Raw genomic sequence first — 14,834 nt, forward strand, 5'->3', positions numbered from 1 at the left:
CTGGTAATGGACATGGAACTGGCTAATGTAGACCTTATGGCCTCTTGCAGTCTCCTTCATTCTCAAGGTACGATAGATCATCGAGAAATCAATAGACCACATATGAAGATGTTCGACATAAAATGTGCGAATTATTTTTTCCAGTTTAATATAATTGCTTAGCGCTTGTTTCATGTAGTGAGCGCTGAAACTACTGTATTGGTTGATTTAAGAGAAGATTTGGTAACTTTATGGATAGGGACGATACCGTAAGCGGTAATGGACATGGAACTATCTTCTGTAAACCTTATGGTCTCTTGCAGCCTCCTCCATTATGTGGACCACTTGAGTGAGTTTCTTCTGGTTAACAACCTAATTATTCTCTTCAGCTGATAAGAAGTTGACGGTTTTAGAAGTCAAATCGTTCATAGATTGAGGCTTCTCTCAACTCTGCCTGAAGTCAGACATTATAGATTTCCTAAATGCGACGACATTCCTGGATACTGCTCTTCTGTGTTTAATAAAATCACCTGCCGTCAACCGAAACAAATTCTATCAATTGTATCACTGTGTTGAAAGGATAGAGATTGACTTAAATCCTTTACTAGGAGGGTGGAGGAGGAAGGAAGAAGGGAGGGAGGGAGGGAAACTGGATCCTTCCAGTGAATGGAATGTTGTGTTAACGAAGGCAAAGCGTGTAAACTAAACCGCGTTATTGAAAACGGTCGCACATCACATATCTATGTTGATACTCGAGAGACTTCAAGACTGATCCTCACCAACATAAGAACGAAGGAGACTGCAAAAGACCATATGGCCTACACTAGGCAGTTCCATGTCCATGACCCCCTGTCATCCTCATCCATAAAACTGTCTAACCGTTTCTTAAAACAACCGATAGTTTCAGCGCCCACTTCATGGTTTGAATTAAATAAGATGGATCTGAGTACGGGTGTGTTAGAACTGTCTTAGATAACCCATATGTTGCATTATACAAGAGTAGTTTTATTCAGATCAACGTCAGATAATCTTACATGGTTGAAGATTGTTCCGGGCATAAACGGATTTACCCTGCAGAATCAATGAGAGTTTTTCTAGCAGCCGAATAGAATCGCTTATAAACAAACTGAACAAGTCGAGTAAGGTATTCAAAAAATCAATCGAGTTAATTCTCATCTCAGTCCTTCAAGGCCTAAGTGTTGTCTCTAAGACTGAACAAAATCGTCTGTCGGCAGGTAAGATGAGCATACAAGAAGTCGAGCAAGTTACTTAAAGATTCAAGAACATCCTAAAGGAGATCCAGAAGGGTTTGATGACAGCGCCCTTCGCTGGTTGACCTACTCACCTGCGCTCCGGAGGAACTTTCGTGAGCGACTGTGTGAATGTCGTCGGCCGAGTCTCCCCAAGTGGCACCGCTGTTCCAGCCGAACTCGCTGCCCGGAATACGTCCCGGCAGACCCGTGGGGCTGCCTTTATAGTCTCCACATCTCGCTTCCCCCCGCCCCTGCCCCGCCCCGACTGGTGATGGAGTTAGAGCCACCTACCCGTTCCCTGGCGCGCACACACGCATACACACACACATACACACACACACACACACACACACACACACACACACACACACACACACACACACACACACACACACACACACACACACACACACAAACGCACGCTCCCCTTACACCCACGCCTGGTTCGTATCCTTCGTCCTCCCACTCCTCCATCGTCATTCTTGCTCGCTCATTTGTTCTCTCTCTCTCTTTCTCTCTCTCTATCTCCCTCTCTCTCTCTCTCGCTCTCTCTCTCTTTCTCTCTCTCTCTCTCTCTCTATATATATATATATATATATATATATATATATATATATATATATATATATACATACATACATATACACCAAGGGCTCCTTCCATCTAACAAGGGAGGTAGCCTAAAGTCATAAACATATCCACTCCCACCCATTTCGTCCCCACACACTCCACTCCCATTCACCACCCCTCCCTCCCTCTTAAATTGGCTCCTCCTGGATGACGGGTCATCCCTACATCTCGCCCACTGTCCTGGGAAAGAGGCAATGCAGCAAGACACAGCACATCCACATCAAGGCCGCTTCATTTAATCGACGACCCCTCCCCCCTCTCCGTCCCCTCGTGCAGAAAAAGAGAAGACGGGGAGAACTCCCTTCAGACTGCATCAGAATATAATTCACACATACTCCCTGACCCCCCACCCCCCACCCACTTCCTTCCATGCATCACATCATCATCCATACACAACCGTTCTCCACTCACCCTATCTTCTGTCTTTTCTCATCCTTGCTCAACAGACATTCCCCTCTTTCCCAACGCCCATTTTACCTTATCCATCCACCTCATCCTTGGTCGCCCCTTCGGTCCATTCCTTCCACCTCTGCCTTCCGCACCTCATTTACTAATCTTTCTTCACTCAGTCTTTCCATGTGTCCAAACCTTCCTAATACTCTTTCATCAATCCTATCTCCTAACTCCCTTTTTCATTCCCGTTCTCCTCCTCACCTCCATTCACTCTATCCGGCCTATTAACCCCTATCATACTTCTCAGGCACTTCATCTCAAACACATTTAAACACTTCCTCTCTTTCTCTCTTATTTTCCATGTTTCTGCCCCATACAATGCTGTCGGCACAATCACCCCTTCATACAATCTCCTCTTAGCATCCATTCACAAATGTCTATTTCTCATTACACTAGTTAATCCCCCAAGGCATCTACTTGCTTCTCTCAATCTACATTCCACCTCCACCTCCACTCCCTTCCCCGCCATATTCGCGCCCAAATATTTAAAGCTATCCACACTTTCCATCCTCTCTCCCTTAATACTCACTTCCAATTTGCTGTCATCCTCTCCCTTTATACATTTCATCACCTTACTTTTACCCACATTTATCTTCAACTTTCTTCTTTAGCACACCTTTCCAAACATCGTCACTATATATATGAATATATATTGGCAACCTTACTTAATCTGTTGAAGACATTATACTTAGGACGGAACCTAGGGTTTCGTAGGATCTGTTACGGGTTTTCTTTTAGTAAATTTTGAGTATATGGATTCAGATTTAACATTCTTCTGACAATTACAATTTACAAAACACACTACCTGAGACCGGTTTACGCATCTGGCTCCTGAAGTCAATCCAATGGCTTGACTCCGAAAGGGAGAAGACTTTCCATGAGACTAAGCAAACCTTAACCAAGCTTACGAACCTGTTTCCGACCACCGCCGACCAGGTGGTCACCGATCAGTTGCAGGTAGTTTTTGGAAGTCGCTGGTAGTCGGTAATAAGATAGATAAATAGATAGATCGATATATAGATAGATAGATATATTACAACACACACTGAATAGCCCCCAGTACATAAATTTTAATTTTATCAACCACATTAACTTTTTCCATTTCAATTCTTTGCATAGGTTTTGTGTCGCCGACCGATCACTTGATTTTCAGTCGAATGTGGTCGGAAACAGATCGTAAGCTTGGTGTGACTGAGGCTTTACCTAACCTCTCCAAACCTAACCTAACAGTCCTAACAATTGGCAAGATAAGATAAAAAAAAATCTCTCCCTCAGCCCTCCACCCTCCCCTCCCACCTCCATGTGTGAAAACGTCGCGAAGACGCATTTTCGACAAGATTTCATCAAAAAACACAAGACGTGACCCAGAGTCGTCGATGTGGCTCAAAGTGAGCTTTGTCCTTGTGGATTAACCGATGGAATCTTGGCGGTCGATTGTCCCTTTGCACGTGATCGTTTCGGTTTTCTTCGGTTCCGTAGATCAGGTCTTCATCATCATCATCGTCGTCGTCGTCGTCTCCTCCTTCTTCCCCAGCGATATCCTGAGCAGGTATTCGCACATCATCGTATTTAAACAGATATTCTATCACTGGGTATAATATCGCGCTGAAGATGTGGTATTATAGAGGTCATGAAAACTTAACAAGCGTAACATTTAGGAAGAATAATACGAATTAAAAGTCATAAGTATTCCTCATTGAGTGGAGATCAGTCTCCGATCATAAAGGAATAATATGTGTGAGTCTGGTCCATATGGGTATCACTCATGTCCCTAAAAAATTGAATGCATAAGATTTATGCGGTTGATGCAACCATACGGGTCGCCGTGCATATAATTGTATCTTCATCATCAACAACAACAACAACAACAACAACAGAGATCATGAGCCCAGGGAATCGTCGCTTCACTCACACGCTGATGTCGTTCCTCTCCTTCATCGAGGCTTGTTTCCTGTGGAAACAACCTTGCGAACGAGATCAACATCAAGGAAATGTACCACAAGTCCTTTGAGCCAGAAATGACGCTAACGAATTATTATTCGGTTTAACGTCGCGAACTCCCCCCATCTGGAGGCTAGGAGGGTGCCCCTTACAAAGAAATTTAACGAAACATACCCTTGGTCCAACTCGCTGGTGGCAAGGTCCGAACTGCAGTGACCTCGACCTCTGCCGCAGGTGCCGACGCTCTAACCCGTTCGGCCGGGCGAGGATCCAATAAACCTTGACTGAGTCATATGGAACAGTCGCTGGTTTGATTCAAAGTCGTTCCAATAATATCCCACGATTCTCCGAAGTAACTTGGTATCAAAGACGTCGAGACACCTCTTCAAGTCAATAGTCATTGTCCATGCTCATCTCTACTCGAATCGAAATCTCTTAAATTCAGAAACACCCAATATTTGAAACGAAAAGTTCGAGAATCCAGGAAATCCAGGATACCATAAGCATTATCTCTTATTAGTTCCGAATATTGGAGATTGCCGATAGTACGACACAATTTTATTTTGGTGACGGAAGGCTTCTGAATCGCAGGCGGGAAAGCCATCTTAATTAGCTTCTCAGTCTTAGTGACATCATTTATTACTCATTTGTGTATTGATGTATCTTTATTGATGCATTTATCTACATATCTCTCTATTTATCAACTTATTCCCCTGTTCATTTGTCTGTTCTTCTATTTGTTTATCTATTTAATTATCTATTTGTTTATATACTTATTCCCGCATGTTCCTCCATGCCACAACAACCACAACCACTAGATGAGTTACGATAAATGACACTAACATAATTTTTAGTGTGTACCTTTCTATATTTATTTCTAACTGTTGATCTTATTTAAGTTGAAGACCGCGTAGCTATTTTTATGCACCTTTCATTAGAAACTTATCAATCGTATCAGTTTCATTGGAATCTGATATAAAAAAGGAGAAAAAATACCAGGAGAAGCTGAAGGAAGGTACGGGGTGGTGGAGGATAAAGGGGGAAATAGGAGTGAAGAAAGAATATATATATTTCAAGGAAGAAGAGACAAAGTCTGAACAGGTGGTATGTGGGACGAGAAAAGTGGGAAGGAATAGAAGGAAGGGCTGTGAATGGTGGGATGAAGAGGTGAAGGCGGTAGTAGAAGAGAAGAAGCGAGTATAAATAGATTTATTGCAATATAGAACTAAGGAAGCATATGAGAGGTACAAGAGATGAGGAGCAAAACGTAAGATGGAGGAAGCAAAGAGGTAAACATATGTAAAATGGGGTAGGAGTATGAAAGAAAATTTTGAAAAATTTGAGAAAAAATCAAACAAAATGGAGAGAGTGAAAGGGATGAGTCAGGTAGAAAGGAAAGGGTAAAGGATACAGATGGACAGATGTTGATAAAAGTGAAAGTGGTAAGGGGAAGATGGGTAGATTATTTAATTTATTGTTGAATGTTGGGAAAGATGAAGTACAAAGAACACTGAAAATTATGAAAGATGGTAAAGCACCTGAGTTAGATGGGTGTCAAGCAGTGATAAAAGGAGGTGAGTATATACAGTAGGTGATTATAGATTAAGAGGATTACGAGAGGAACAGGGAGTAATTGATAAGGAGCAGTGTTGGTTTAGGAAAGATAGAGGGTGTGTTGTTATATATTTTTGTGATAAGGCAGATTTGCGAGAAGTTTTTGGCAAAAGGTTAAAAATATTTCATGGGCCTTTATGGATTTAGAGGCGGTTTATAACAGGCTAGACAGGAAAGCATTGTGAGAGGTATTGTAGATATATTGAATAGGTTTAGAGATGTAAAGGACAGTCAGTCAAAATATTTTACATCAGTAATAGAACTAGTGTTAGGGTTGAGAATTGTAAGAATAAGTGGTCTGAAAAGAAGCTGGGAATGTACCAAGGTTGTATCATGTCACCATGGCTGTTCAATGTGCATATGAATGGGATGGTACTGGAGGTAAATGCTCGGCAGAAGATTGGAGATGGTTAAAGAAAGTGTAAGGAAGTGGAATGTAAACTAGTTGTTCTTTGTTGGCGACACTGCGCTTGTAATGAGGTCAGAGTGGAAAATGTTTGTGAACAGAAAATAAACTGACGCCACCCGAAGAGATATCTACTCATCTTCTCTATTTTCGCACGAAAGGACGAAGAAGGAGGTCGTTGTGAAAATGAAACGACTGGTCTTCCAGGGATGTTTTGTGCCTTGGTGCATTATTTCTGACCCGAGCAGTGGGCGGGAGACAGAGATGACCCTTTATCTACAAGGAGCTAAGATAATTAATATAAAAATATTGTCGGGTGGGAGTGGAGTGGATGGGGCTGTGTGTGTGTGTGTATATATATATAAATATATATATATATATATATATATATATATATATATATATATATATATATATATATGAGTGCCAATTGCCCGATGTCTGGAATTGTCATAATATATTGATATATCATACATGTGAAAATATGTACCACAAACTAACTACGACTCACGGCGTATGATATATGATTTAAGTATGTACTGAGTGCCAATTGCCCGATGTCTGGAATTATCATAATGTATTGATATATTATACATGTGAAAATTTGTACCATAAACTAACTACGACTCACGGTGTATGATATTTGATTCAAGTATGTACTTTACGACATATGGAAAATTATATTGAAAGTGTACATGTTTGAAATTGAGTCATTGTGTTGGTCCATTATGTATAATAAAATAGTGTTGCGAAATTATACTAGAAGATAATGGTATTGTTATAAAAATATAATTAATTTATTTACGCTCCCTTTTGTATTTTTCCGCGATAAAAAAAAATAAAAAAAAAGTAGTGACGTATGTAGCGTCGGTAGACCCACTCTTAACCGGCCCCCGTCTGTGACTGGCTCTCGGCCAGGGAAGACAACTTGAGCAAGTAGCCAGAACAGCGAAAAAAAATACACGGGAGCGACGAGCGATTTCGCTCGGGAAAGTTCCAATGTCGCTCTCGCAAATCCAATAGCGGGAGCGATCCCCCACAAAAAAATCGCTCCCGCGGCAAGATTCAACGTTTTTCATGCATTATTCATCATTTGGCAATCCCTGAATCCCATCACCATTGATGAAAGGATCAGAGCAAACACAACTTACCCGTGATCAATCATTGCATTATCAATCGATATCATAAAGGCAACGCATCAATCAACTTTAATTTGTTGATGTACGTACGTATGTGTACGCGGTATAGCTGCTAGAGTTCAATGGCTTACCTAGCCTAGCTTCGTATCAGCTGCATGCGCGCGTATACTATAGTACATGTTGACTAGACTCTACACGACTATCGTGCTACATAATGTCGCTAATTGCGAATTGCATGGTACCTGTATGCAGGGAAGTTCATTGGTTGCATGCAGCTAGCTGCCCAATCAACGCGCTGACTACATGTACAATGCACCATACCCAATACCACATCACCGCATGCATACGTACACTGTACATATGCAAACTCGCTCGAGGCCTAGGAGGGAAACTGGGAAATCCCATTTATAACCTCGTTCGCGTATTTACGAGAAAACAAAATAGAATCAAATGATTGGTTAGTAATTGAAAGTAAATAAATTTAAGTATGTATATGAACATTTGATAATTATATATTTAGTTCATGAGGGAGAATAAAAAATACAAAAATAAAAAATTATTTGTTGGCCAGCTTAGGTTTACGGTAGCTAGGTCTACGTTCGTACGTCACGTCCAAGGTAAAACGAATACTATAAGGTACGTTAGCAAGGGGGGGGGTGAGGGAGAGCCAGAAAACCTCTCCACTGCGCAGGTAGATGATGACGTCAACGTAAATATCGAGACCAGGGTTCCGCGGGTCGAGAGCTGTCAGTCACTCCTGCACTAGTGTGTGGAGCGAAGCTCCATCTTCTGATTAAAGGGGTAGCTAGGGCAGACAAATAGCATATAAAAATGCCAACAGTTTGTATAGTGCAGAAGTGCAATGCCGTTAGACTGAAAGGTGATAAAAATATACATTTCTTTTCACTACCCAAAGATAAAGAACTTTGAAAGAAATGGATTGAATTATGTGGCACACACAATACTCGGTCATCTGGATATGTATGCAGCCGTCATTTTGAAAGTAACTATTTATTAGCAACATTTCCTGAAATTTTCATTCAATTGCAAATAAACAGACTAAAGAATCCGGTTAAAACATAACTGAGCTTGGTGGAGATAAAGGTCTACATATAAAATCCACGCAAACCCAAAATGTAATATAATAAAAACCATATGATGCTTTTATGTGTCATTACTACTGGGTTTATATTCAGCTAGTTGGTGTGTATCAACAGTATAATATCTTCCTCATCTAGGCTACCTGAACAACATATAAATTGACATGTCATCCCATCTAATAACTCGTCATATTAATATAATCCACCTAATGTGAAAGCATGGAATTTTTTTTTATAACTTTTCTGGCGGTCATATCTCAGATACTGATAATTTGAGGATAAGAAAGTGATACTGAGTAATTTCAGTATTATGTGAACATCATAGTGTAATTTTAAAGTTTACCATACATACAATTGGTTTTCTTTAAAGTTTACATTTTCTTTCACCTCTCACTCTCTCCCCCTCTGAATTTCCTATGACGTCACGGTGGAGGTGCGTGGAGGGGGGTGCTCAACGTACCTTATAGTATTCGTTTTACCTTGGTCACGTCCATGCCAAACTTTCGATGATCGTACATCATGGAGCGATTTCTAGTGAAGCGAGTGAAGATGAGTGAAGATGGTTTGCCCTCAGATTCAGTCTTTTCAGAATTGAGGGATAGTGTTTTGACGGCAGGAACCGCTTCTGGACCAGCAAAGCCTAATTCAAACTCTACGGGCAAGGGCCAAGGAAAACGAAAACCAGTAAAGCATGAATCTACTATACGCTCGTGGAACCTAGATTGGCTTGAAGTGGATCGGGGCAGTGATGGTACACTAACGGTGTATTGCAAGGCTTGTCGTGCATTTCCACCCCCAACCACTGCCAGTGGAAACAGAGGCGCTGTCTGCCGATCAGTTTTATCCATCCCCCTCCTCCCAAAATTAAAGGCTGATTTGTTTTATATATATATATATATATATATATATATATATATATATATATATATATATATATATATATATATATTCATGCACATGTGTAACGATTTAGCCTTCCAATAGTTTGAAGGAAATCGAACCTGCAAAAACATGGCTCTGGAAGTATCAAAATGGCTCTGGTAATTAAAAAAAAAATGGCTCTGGTGAAATTAAAAAAAAAAAAATGAAAAATGGCTCTGGAAAAAAAAAATCCCTGAGCCAGAACTCTTTTTGGTAAGCACTAAGTGAGAATGTTTCTGTGATATGTTTAAAAATGTAATAACAAGTTAATGTAGAAGTCATATCATTGATACCAATGTTTGGTTTCCCAGAATATGTATGGATGGTGATAATAAGAGAGGATTTATGATGAGCTATGGCAGTGGAAGCAATCATGGTAGAAATTGAAATGATTGAATCAATTGTGTGGAACATTGAAATATGATACAAAGAATTGATAATGAAATGTATTTAATTATTATGATGATTATTTATGTAATAGGTTGATTAATTATCAATGCAAACGTTGATTGTGAACGGTATTTGCAGATACCACAGTCTGCATGAGAAACACAGCCCCGAAGGACACTAATTAAAAGAGTGTGAGTGAAATGATTCTCAATTCCCATCCTTTTGTACCTCACGCCGCCACACTTCGGGCAGCGGTTGTGACAATATACATATATATATACATATATATATATATATATATATATATACATATGATGTAAGCGGAATAGGAAACACAGGAGTCTTAGTCTTGAGTTTATTCCTGACTAGTTTCGCAGGTATGCTTTTTCAAAGGAATATGTGTACAAACGGGCTATGGGCATTATATACATGGGGTGGACCTCACCACTTCTCCGAGTTACCATAGTTGGTGACGAATGTGAACATCACATTGTTGCTAACGTAACAATGAAGAATTTTTTTTTTTTTTTTTTTTACAATTAAATATGATAACACTAATAACAAAGAAATTATTAATAGAAAATGTAACAATAGTAATGATAACAATGAAGATAAATATTTAAATAATAATATTAACAATAACAATACAGTAGAAGTAATAATAATAATAATGAAAATAATAACAATAAAATAAAAGTAATATGTAAGCGGAATATGAAACACAGGAGTCTTAGTCTTGATGTAAGCGGAATAGGAAACACAGGAGTCTTAGTCTTGATGTAAGCGGAATAGGAAACACAGGAGTCTTAGTCTTGTTGTAAGCGGAATAGGAAACATCAAGACTAAGACTCCTGTGTTTCCTATTCCGCTTACATCAAGACTAAGACTCCTGTGTTTCCTATTCCGCTTACAACAAGACTAAGACTCCTGTGTTTCCTATTCCGCTTACAACAAGACTAAGACTCCTGTGTTTCCTATTCCGCTTAGATCAACCTGTCAGAATGTCTCAATATACATATATATATATTTATATATACATATGTATATATATATATATATATATATATATATATATATACAGATATATATATATATACTGGACTAACAGGTTTGAGTCTTTCTGGATTTTTTTTTTTTTCTCTTACAGATATTGTGAGCACTGTGCGTACAATTATTTGCTCTCGCAGTTTCTTCTTTTGTTTGTCTTAGTAACTGGATTCAGAACCCATATACTCGCACTGTGAGACAGATAATGCAAAGAAAAAAAGAATGTAGGTTTGAAAAAAATAGTATCTTTTTGTGAAGTACTCTATTGACGAAGTAATTATATGAATGTGTATTTGCGTTTCCTTCCAACTATTGCACGTTTACATTTATGCTCCCTATTTTGTCTCTATAATTTTTTTCTTTCATTCTCTGCCAATGTTTAGCGTCAATCACCAACACACTCGAACCTTCGATATAAAGACAATAAACACTTGACCACACCAACACACACACACACACACACACACACACACACACACACACACACACACACACACACACACACACACACACACACACACACACACACACACACACACAATTTTTGCGTGTATGTATATGAAAAGAATGGGCAAAATGAACAAAATATTTCATACAGGTGGAAAAAAAGAGGTCATGGAAAGAAACTGAAAAAGACATAGTGTTTGAAGGGTATCAAATGTTATCGTTTTCATTACAGAACCATGGATGTGTGAAGCGTAAAATGTGGAAACGAATGAGGGTGGATTAAGATACATGAGGAGGATTAGGTTGATTGAAACAGATATTATAGAACACCAACACAAAAAAAAACAGGAAAATGCAAAGAAAAAATATTAAAGGAACTCAAGAGCAAAGACTCGTTCATAAGAGGCAAGGAGAGAAAAATGTATACAAAACGGAAAGGAAATTGTACAAGTGATTCATCACAGTGACGCTGATATATATACTAACTGAAAGTTATTTAGGCTAGGTAAATATGTGTGAGGGGGCATCGCTAATTAAATTAGAATTTAAATCATAGATCACGGTGTATAAAATGCGGTACAGAAATTGACCGATCTAGATTTAAGAGTATTTGGGTTAGTAGGGATTCAAAAGAGAGGGAGAGAGAGCAAAAAATATGATTTCTTGTCGATGAAGAGGACAAAGTAGCAGAAAGTTTTACTGGATAGTGATGTATCAGACTTTGAGGAAGTGATATCAAAGTCAAAGAAGAATGAGGGATAAAATGCAATAAAGATTTTGAATGTGACAGATACTAATACAAACAAAATTATATCGTCCAGTTTAAAGATAAGCGGTTATTCTTTAAACATTACAAGTCTTGTGTAGTTTGCTTTGACGAAGTTGTATTTATCCTGTCTATAGAAATCATCTCTTGTTTCTTCATTTGCTAGGGTGGCCGGACGTCCTCCTTTAGGCCGGACAGTCCTCCTTTTTAGCACTTTGTCCTCCATCCGGCGCAACCTCACGCCGGACGTGCATTTGTCCTCCATTCTTGGGGTGTGACAAAAATAAATGAATAAACAAATAAATGAATGAATTAATTAATAAAGAATAAATAAACAAATAAATAAATAAATAGATAAATAACCCTTGGTATACAATAATGTACAATTAAACTACGTGGACACAGGCCAAGGTCAACGTCGGGACTCGGCAGCCGAAGTAGACAGGACTAATGTGAACGTGTGATTGAGTGATTCACGTCTCATATATTGGGCTGCAGTCCTGAAGTGCCCACGGTGCAGTGTGGTTTGGCAGTTAATTTATTAGGTTAAGGAGTCTGAAAATGCCGAAAAGAAAGACTTCAACTCTGACTGGGCGAATGAGTTTGGCAAACAAGGTGAGGATACAACTAGGTTTTGTGTTGTAACTTAGTAAGAAATACAGGTATTTGTTTTTGTCGGTTTCATTAGAAGTGAAAAATATTCACTTTCAGTTTATATATATATATATATATATATATATATATATATATATATATATATATATATATATATATATATATCATAATCATCGATATGCAGTGTCATTTTTGGAGATTTAGAAATGGCCACCCTACCTACTGCCGTTGGGACATTGATTTTGATTGTGAAAAGATGAAATGGGAAAATGAGAAAAAGGAGGAGGAAATGTCTCAGAGCGAAAGAGCTGAATATATCCATGAGCAACGCGATGCTACAACGGCAGAAATGCTGAACTAAAAGATAATGAATTCCTGTAGACAAGATAGATACAGCTTCGTCAAAACATACTACACGGGACTTGGAATATGTACAGAAATGAGTTCTAGAGAGCTCAGTGAGACAAATGTGAAAATAAAAGGTCTTTCCTGAAGTTTTACAACTTGGGTATGGAAAAACGTACACCAAGAAATCATCAACTGGGGGCAAACGTCAGGGAGTGCGTTTGTTCATTCACACGCGGTCGCCAGTCCCCACGGCCTCTCCGAGCAAACTCCCATGCAGTCACCCTTTTATCCCAATCCAAACAACTATGGACAGGTTCGATCAATTTGCCCCAGCCATGAATTCTCTCGGGGCGTCCTCTTCGTCACCCCCATCGAGGGTTGTCTCATGTGGAGACAACGCTGAATAGGATCAACATCGGGGACACGTGTCACATGCCTATATAGACGGAGTTCACGTTCACAAGTTATGCTGGTAATTGGCCTAAACTTAGTCTCACAGAATAGTCTCTCGTTTTATAAGAACAGGAACTTCCTTCTCTGAAATGATCATCTCCCAAGATTCTCTAAGTATTTTGTCCAACTTTATCACTCACAATTATTTCACACATTTGGCTTTCACGCTGGTTAAAAATACTGCCAAGCGACTTTATTCACCGAAAGAGAGACTTCCAGGTCGTGCAAGGTTGAGACAGATGATGGCTGAGTTTGTGAGGGACAAGAAGAAACCATAAACGGAGAGGGCGAAGGAAAGAAGACATGCTGGAGGATGAGGCAGAAGACGACAGAGGTCAAGGTCGCCGTGCTTGAGTTTTAGCCCACGGGGACACTCTCCAGCAACACAAAATCACCTGACATTTATTAACCCGTTTGCTACTGTTGAGCGACTGCACTCAGCTTAGTACAGGACCACGCGTTGAAGGGATTAAAAGAAAATCTAAGAATCAAGTCGCCAAGTTGGACACTGAAGAAGTCAATGCCATGTTTATTCTGCTTTATGGTAGAATAAAATCGCTCAGCGACTGTTTACCATGGTATCACGTAGCTATAAGAGGAGTACCCCTTGACGTTGATTATAAGTAATTAAAGTATCGTCTCCTACCCTTGTGATGCTCTTTTCTTTTTCGAAGGAATCTGATGTTTTTTATTTTATATCATTTTTCTTCTTCTAGCTTGAAGACGGTCTCGAGTTTGGAGGGATGTGCCATACACTCGAAACTAATGAACACATCTTGAAGCTATTTTATTCAACTGAGAGGAGATGGGAGGGTCATTGACTTAAATGGGGGGCATAGAACTGTCTCGATGTGCTGTACGGAGGTTCCAATCCCAAATGATTTTATTCAGCCACTGACAGGACTCCGATCTGAGGAAGACAAAAGGTCTAGATCAACATAATCCTAACAAATCATTCTATTGTTTTCCAGATTTAAATCAGATTTTGTCTCCTTATCCGTATTGATTGTTTTTAAGAAATTTAAAAAATATTGGAGTTAGAAATCAACGGAAAAAATGGAGGTATATCAAATACAAGAATAACCAAAGCGAACAAAGGCATTTAAACAACATAAACTTATTGGTATAGATCAGGGGCTCTCGACTTGGGGTTCGCGGGACGGTTTACTAGGGTTTCTTGGATGACTAGCGAAAGATAAATTAAACATTTAAATCTGCAGAGAGAAAATGACTGTTACAAAAGTCCACACCGTATTATGTCATTACAATTTGAACTACTTGGAATCCATTGCAGTACCATTTATATTCACTCAGTCTTAATATATTACCGTT

At 39.3% G+C, this 14,834-nt stretch overlaps 2 protein-coding genes across 3 annotated transcripts in view; one reads left to right on the forward strand and one right to left on the reverse strand.

Moving 5' to 3' along the window:
• Nucleotides 1–1,425, reverse strand: part of LOC143020344 (uncharacterized) — a 154,039-nt gene extending 152,614 nt beyond the window's left edge. For both annotated transcript variants that reach the window (XM_076176677.1, XM_076176676.1), the window contains exon 1: nt 1,325–1,425. The gene's annotated coding sequence lies outside the window, so the exon portion shown is untranslated. The remainder of the gene's footprint in view (nt 1–1,324) is intronic.
• Nucleotides 1–14,834, forward strand: part of LOC143020211 (uncharacterized) — a 31,281-nt gene that overhangs the window by 10,592 nt on the left and 5,855 nt on the right. The gene's annotated exons all lie outside the window — the stretch shown is intronic.

The sequence above is a fragment of the Oratosquilla oratoria genome, chromosome 39 (assembly GCF_046742065.1).
Source record: "Oratosquilla oratoria isolate Oo_2021 chromosome 39, ASM4674206v1, whole genome shotgun sequence".
Classification (NCBI taxonomy): domain Eukaryota; kingdom Metazoa; phylum Arthropoda; class Malacostraca; order Stomatopoda; family Squillidae; genus Oratosquilla; species Oratosquilla oratoria.